A 6,057-nucleotide genomic window follows, 5' to 3' on the forward strand; every position below is an offset into this window, starting at 1 on the left:
TTTTCCGCCTGGAACTCCAAACATGCACTTTGATGGATTAAGCTTGATTTCATACCTTCTGAGGTTGGCAAAGGTTTCAGCAAGGTCAGCCAGTAGGTCGGAACCTTTACGTGACTTGACCACAGTGTCATCCATGTATGCTTCCACATTCCAACTGATCTGAGTGAGTAAACACTTCTGAATCATCTGCAAGAATGTGGCTCTAGCGTTCTTCAAGCCGAATGGCATAGTGACATAGCAGAAGCACCCAAATGGGGTGATGAAACCTGTTTTTATCTCATCGGGTCCGTACAGATGGATCTGATGATACCCAGAATAAGCGTCCAAAAAGGACAAACGCTCACACCCCATAGTCAAGTCGGCAATTTTGTCGATGCGAGGGAGAGGAAAATGATCTTTCGGCCATGCCTGATTGATATGTTTGAAGTCAATACACATGCGAAGTGAGGCATCCTTCTTTGGGACCATCACAACATTAGCTAACCACTCGGAGTGATAAATCTCTCGGATAAACTCAGCTGCTAGAAGCCGAGCCACTTCTTCACCGATTGCCTTTCTCTTCTTTACGGCGGACCGTCGAAGATGTTCTTTTACTGGTTCCACTTTTGGGTCGACTCGCAAATGATGCTCAGCCAGTCCCCTGGGAACACCTAGCATGTTACAAGGTATCCATGCAAAGATGTCCCAGTTCTCACGGAGGAACTGGATGAGCGCTTCTTCCTATTTGGAGTCGAGTGTTGCTGAAATGTGAGTCGGAGCAGCATTGGGATCCGTGGGGTGAATATGACCGACTTCATTTCACCAGACAACTGGAATGCTGAATCTGTGGCAGGCTTCTTAGCTCGCAACAACTCACTCGGATCTGCATTTTTTATACTCCTGCAATTCCACTACTGCCATCTGTGCATCGGCGATCTTTGAGCCCTTCTGGAAGCACTCTTCTGCCTTCTTTCGATTGCCAGTGATAGTGATCACCCCTTTAGGACCAGGCATCTTCAGTTTGAGGTACACGTAACATGGTCGAGCCATAAAACGTGCATAACCTGGCCTGCCCAGAATAGCATGATAAGCACTCTGGAAGTCCACGACTTCAAATGTCAACTTTTCTTTGCAGTAATTCTTGGAATCACTGAAAACTACATCAAGGGCGATCTGGCCAAGTGACGCAGCCTTCTTGCCAGGAATAATTCCATGGAAACTCATATTGCTTTCACTGAGTCTGGACATCAGAATGCCCATTCCTTTCAACGTCTCTGCATACAGTATATTCAGACCACTGCCACCGTCCATCAGAACCTTAGTCAATCGAGTGCCTTCGACTACTGGGTCGACCACCAACGCTTGCCTCCCAGGGGTGGCTATGTGCACTGGGTGATCGGACTGGTCGAATGTAATGGTTGTCTGAGACCATTTCAAATAACTGGGTATCACCGGAGCGACCATATTCACCTCTCTATTGATGACTTTCAGTCGACTCTTACTCTCAACATCGGCGAAAATCATCAGAGTGAAATTGACGTGGGGGTAACCATCATCGTCCTCTTCCTCATCCTCAACTTTGTCCGTTTCCTTCTCCTTTTCCTTGGGTTGTTTCTCTCAGAATTGCTGGATTAGCAGTCGACACTGTCGAGTGGTATGCTTCGGGTAAATGAAATTACCCTCTTCATCTTTCTTAGTGTGAATGTGGCATGGTAAATCTAGCACATCATTTCCATCTTGATCTTTTACTTTCTTGGGGTTCCACGGTCCTTTGGGTTTCCCTTTGAACTTTCCTTGAGTCACGGCTAAGGCTTCTCCAGGAGCAGCTGGCTCGGCTTTGCGCTTCTGCTTCCGACTGGAGTTCCCTCCTCCGGTTTTGTGGGCGACTGTTTTGTGCTTGCCACTCCGGAGTCGGTCTTCCTCTTCACCATTGGCGTATTTGGTGGCAATCTCCATCATCCGAGTCAGAGTCATATCTCCTGTCCGACCGAATTTCAGGTTTAATTCCCGATACTTAACGCCTTCTTTGAAGGCACGAATTGCTTGGTGATCTGACACATTCTCCACTGTATGGTGTAATGTGATCCACCTCTGGATATAATCTCGCAGAGTTTCATTCGGTTTCTGAACGCAACACTGTAATTCTATCAGCCTGCTGGTCGTTTGCAAGTACCTTCAAATGTTCTGACAAATACCCGAGCAAGATCTTCCCAAGTATAAATACTACCAGGCGCTAACTGATTCAGCCACGCTCTGGCCGAGCCCTCTAACATCAAAGAGAGATGCTTCATGGCAACTTCATCATTGCGACCACCAATCTGTACAGCCACTCGGTAATCCTCAAGCCAAGTGTCAGGATTGGACTCACCAGTGAACTTCCTGACTCCGGTCGCCAACCTAAAGTTGGGAGGAATCACCGCAGTCGTGATGGCTCTGCTGAAGCACTCTGGACCTGAGACATGCACTCTGCTGTTGGTTGGAAAATCTCTGTCGTGGCCTTCTCTGCGAGATCTGTTTCTGTCGACCAAACCCTGAACGAGAATAGATCTCGCATCAAAGCCCGGTTCTCTAGGGTTGACTGGAATCCTTCGTCCACCACTATGAGGATGTCTGTCATCATGCTGCCGAGGCACGTATGACCAACTCCTTGGGGGAGGCGTGGGCACTCGACGACGATCATTGTGATCGAGTCAGTGATCATACTGCTCACGGTTTCTGTACTGATCTCGCCGGTCCCCACGTCCCTCACGCCTCGGGGGCGATCTTGGGCTGTGAGCCGATTGGACTGTGTTTGCAACCACGGATCTGCTATGGATCCTATTCTGCGACTGAGATACTGCTGTATTCTGCTCCCCCGCTGCTCGGAGCAAAGCCCGGATCTACAGCAAACCTCGACCAGCTTCTGACTGGGAAGGTTGAATTGACTCCGCTATTCGGGCCGCAGGTGCGAGATTCTGGATCGGAGTTCGGTATACCTGAGTCGGAGGCGGAAAAAGTTGACGTCGACTAGACTCGGGGATACGCTGCCGAGCATGCTCGTCGAGTGCACGCTGGAGGTTCTCCAGTCGAGTACGCTCGGCCAAGTTGGCCAGGCGCGCCTCCTCCAAGGACTGGGCCTCAGGGGTTTCTCCAAGGATAGGAGTGTGAAGCGCATCCACGTTCCGGCGGTGAATTTCTTCCCTCCACCGCGAAGAGAGGGGTTCGGGGCAGTACTCTTCGTGAACATGCGACGGATCGCCGCCCCCATCTCCTCCGTCTTCACAGGTGAAGCTAGGAGGACTGCGTGGTCCATTGACCATCAAAACTTCCACCGCGGGGTCGCTGTTGTCGCACTCCGATGCAGTTTCTACGGAGGCAGTCGACAGGTCGAATAGGCTGTAGAGAGTTTTGTCGGGCTCGATTGCCGTGACTTGGGGGGTGGCTGATTGGCGAGCCACCGCAGGCCTCACCCACCGCTGAAGCCACGATCGACCGGAACGTTTGCTCCGGCGGGCTGCAGGGAATGAGGTCAACACAGGAGCCGACCGATACTGAGTCGATGGCTGCCGTAGGAGGATGCCACGGACGCACGCGCGAAAGTGCGTTGCCCCATAGACGGGGAGCGCCTCGACGTTGAGTGGCGCTTCTTGGAGCCAAGCAGAGTCGTCGGCTATGAATACGAGCGCGCCGAGAAGGATCTCGCGGCCCTCGGCCAAACCTCCGCCTAAAACCATGTTGATGGGGATTGGAAAAATCGCAAGTTCTCCAACAAGTCGCTAAGACACCGGCCCCACGGTGGGCGCCAACTGTCGTGGTTCTAAGTCTGACAGTAGAATGGGGGTAGGAATGTAGAGGCAAGATCCTAGCTATGGAGGAGTTGTACACGCAAGTTTTACGAGTTCAGGCCCTTTTCGGAGGAAGTAACAGCCCTACGTCTTGGAGCCCGGAGGCGGTTGACTGGATTATATGCATGTGAGTTACAGGGGGTGCGAACCCTTGTGCCTGTGGAGGAGGGTGGCTTATACAAAGTGCGCCAGGAGCCCAGCCAGCTCATGTCATAGAGGGTTTAAGGTACATTGAAGAGAGAACGTTACTGGTAACACCCACACTAAAGTGCTATAAATGACAATTAAGCCTATAAGTAAATGCCCGACCGTTGCTCATGTAGAGTGGCTTTAGCTCTTCTGTCCGTCGAGTGACTTCTGCGATGGTCGAGTGACATTGATTCTTCTGAGTGGAATGTCTCTGGTCAAGTGGATGATGGTACCATTTGAATGATCCTGACTTTAGGGTGATGTCCTAGGGGAGGATGTCTAGGTCAGGTCTATGACCCTACCCTAGGTACATAGCTTCATCACAGGTGCCACTGAACCGGGCTTTTCCAGTGCAACCACATTTGCCTTTATGGGAAGGCCCTAATGCGGTCTATTGTCATCCCTCTTGCCGGTGCCTCCAACTAGGGAAGGTTATGGGTGCGCACTACCCTGATCAGGTAGGCAGACATAAGCCTTGTGTGCACGTTGTTGTTGTTATGTGCATGGTCCCCATGAGGGACGTTTTGGCCACGGCGGTGGCCATAAGACCTTTGGTAGGCATGGGCCACCCAGGACTGAACCCAAAAGGGGTGTTGGTCGGAGTGGCGGGAGAGTGTCATGGCAGTAGATCGGTTTTGTCAGAGCACCGTTGGTCCACCCGAATGGGAGTGCGAGGCCATGGGTTCAGTTGTGTGGGTAAAGTGCGCTACCTCTGCAGAGTGTATTAAAATCAATCGATAGTCGCGTCCTCGGTCATGGGCAAGGGTTCGTACTAGGTCACACCATTCGATCAACACTCACATGACGGAAATGGTGATGGAGACCAAGTGTTGATATGTTGATATGTTGAGCAGTACAGATTGGCAGGATGTTGATGATGATGTTGGAGACCAAGTGTTGGTCATGGTAGTGATCGCCAGAAGGATCACGGTTGAGACCAAGTGTTGGTCATGGTAGTGATCGCCGGAATGATCACCGTTTGGTTTGGATCACGAGGTGATCGAGATGGTATATTGCTTGGTCGGTTAGCCAAGAGAGAAATGGTGATGGAGATCTGAGATGGTGATTTATCAGTATTGTATCAGTTTCATACCATGTTCAGTAGTTGTTTCATCATAATAGTTGATAATTTAATTAACCTGTTAAATGCTATGTTATTGTCTTGCCTTGATTTTAAGGTTGTTGTGAGCTTGCAAGTACATTCAATGTACTGACCAGGCGTGTCATGCCAGATTGCAGGTGATGCCATGATTGCTTGATTGCTTGTCGATGGCTGCCGTGCGTGCGAGCTAGATCGTGTCCCAGGCAGAGTCCTTGCGGAGTGGAGTTCACCACCTTCGTCATTGTTCAGCTGCTAGAAGTATTCCGCTGCTGCGAGTTGTTCCACTTCTAGCATAGAGAAAGTGTAGTATCGCAGGCATAGTGTCACCGTGCTGATGTGCTTCTTTGTAACATCGGACCCTTGTATTATTATTCTTGTAATAAGAGCTGATTTGTTCTATGTCAAGCAGTGCAATATTCCAGAGACTTCTCCTCGATCTCTGGGCTGGAATACGGGGCGTTCCGGTTTCTCTGAGCCAAGGTGCCACAGAAACTCCTTCTCTAGAAAGGATCCATTCTTAGCAACGAATATCTTGCCTTCGGATCTGTGATAGAAGGTGATGTCTACTACACAACCTTCTTCTTGTAGACGTTGTTGGGCCTCCAAGTGCGGAGGTTTGTAGGACAGTAGCAAATTTCCCTCAAGTGGATGACCTAAGGTTTATCAATCCGTAGGAGGCGTAGGATGAAGATGGTCTCTCTCAAGCAACCCTTCAACCAAATAACAAAGAGTCTCATGTGTCCCCAACACACCCAATACAATGGTAAATTATATAGGTGCACTAGTTCGGCGAAGAGATGGTGATACAAGTGGTATATGGATACTAGATAAAGGTTTTTGTAATCTGAAATAATAAAAACAGCAAGGTAGCAAGTGATAAAAGTGAGCGTAAACGGTATTGCAATGCGTTGAAACAAGGCCTAGGGTTCATACTTTCACTAGTGTAAGTTCCCTCAACAATAC

This window comes from Triticum urartu, chromosome 3A (genome assembly GCF_056163025.1).
Source record: "Triticum urartu cultivar PI428250 chromosome 3A, HENAU_Tu73, whole genome shotgun sequence".
NCBI classification, from domain to species: domain Eukaryota; kingdom Viridiplantae; phylum Streptophyta; class Magnoliopsida; order Poales; family Poaceae; genus Triticum; species Triticum urartu.